The sequence below is a fragment of the Loxodonta africana genome, chromosome 3, assembly GCF_030014295.1.
Source record: "Loxodonta africana isolate mLoxAfr1 chromosome 3, mLoxAfr1.hap2, whole genome shotgun sequence".
In the NCBI taxonomy this organism is placed as follows: Eukaryota; Metazoa; Chordata; class Mammalia; order Proboscidea; family Elephantidae; genus Loxodonta; species Loxodonta africana.
The window spans coordinates 135,594,284-135,595,564 of record NC_087344.1 but is presented as its reverse complement, the minus strand read 5'-3'; the positions used below and the strand labels follow the sequence as shown (position 1 = coordinate 135,595,564).

The 1,281-nt window shown below is 51.1% G+C and overlaps 1 non-coding gene across 1 annotated transcript; it reads left to right on the top strand.

Annotated features, from left to right (window-relative positions):
* The first annotated feature begins 700 nt into the window (after window positions 1–700).
* LOC111751013 (U1 spliceosomal RNA) lies at window positions 701–862 on the top strand. The gene has a single exon (XR_002786084.2). It is a non-coding gene; the product is annotated as a U1 spliceosomal RNA (small nuclear RNA).
* The last annotated feature ends 419 nt before the right edge of the window (window positions 863–1,281 follow it).

The following is a 1,281-nucleotide window of genomic DNA, read 5'->3' as shown; positions in this document are numbered from 1 at the left end:
TCCAGGTACGTGGGTCAGCTTAGCATTCTGGACTATGTTTGCAGGTAAATTGTTGGCTAGGCTTTTGGAAGAGGTGACTGGATGTGATAAATGCTATGATGGGAGGGAGGTGAGGTCATAGAGACCTGTCCTGTATTTAGATGAGGTCATTCGTGGAAGGTGATATTCAGTGACCCAAGAAAGGCAGTATGTGAAGCATGTGTGAACAGAAAACTATTACCAGTGCCGGAAGCAGAAAGTATATGTAAAAAAAAAAAAGGGAGTATCAAAACCATGGTATCAGAGCAAGGCCTCACAACTCTACCACTGCTGTGATCATTATCCCCCATAGCCTCTTCCAGGCACTGCATGCATTTTCTCTTTTGCGTTCAGCACTCCCAAGATGGGTTCATATCTGTCTTGTGTCCATTGTAACCCAGGAGGAGAGCGAGCCAGGGAGGCTGAGCGGCCTGAGCCTGCAGAGGCAGCGTGAGAAGTATGGAGAAGAGATGGCGCAGTGGTGGCTGGTCGGGATTCTTTGCTTCAGGGCCGTGTGGTTGGCTATGCTTTGGGTTCCTGTTGGGGTGTGTGGCTTGAATGGTTTCTCCAGGAGTGGATTGCAAGAGTGGCTGCCGGCGGACATGGGAGAATGGAGACTATGAGAGTGCAGTGAAGAGATAGGAGGGTGCATTGTTCGGCAGGAGCTCCATGGTGTCTCCTCTGACTTATTTGTCAGAGGAGACACCATGATCACGAAGGAAGCTTTCCCAGGCGGTGCTCATCCGTTGCACTGCGGATGTGCTGACTCTTGCGATTTCCTCACTTGTGGGAAACTTGGCTGTATGATTTGTGGTAGCGGGTACTGTGTTCTCGCTTTCCCTAACATTCTGCGTTTCACCACAGAGCAATGTTGGGATTGCTACTCTTGTAGGTCTTTTCTAAGTTCCTTCTCTACCTGTTTTTCTTTAAGCCCGTCCATCTTCCTGCTGGATATCTGCATGACCTGCAAAGTTTTTCCATTGCCAGACTGGAACCGCCGACATTGTATTTCAGTCTGTTTGTCTTCTCTTTCTTTCCTTTCCCCCTACCTCTCTCCTTCCATACCCCTTTGGCTCTTAACTGCAGCACCTTCCACTCCTGCCTTGGGGACCCTTCACTTCCACACTCTGATGTAGGCATGTGGGTCGGCTGGCCCACCTGCACTTCCCCCAGCAGTAGCCTTTCCAGCCCTGAGCCACACCCGACCCTCAGCGGGAGAAGCGCACCTGCCTCCTGCTTCCTGGGGACTCTCTGCTCCCACCT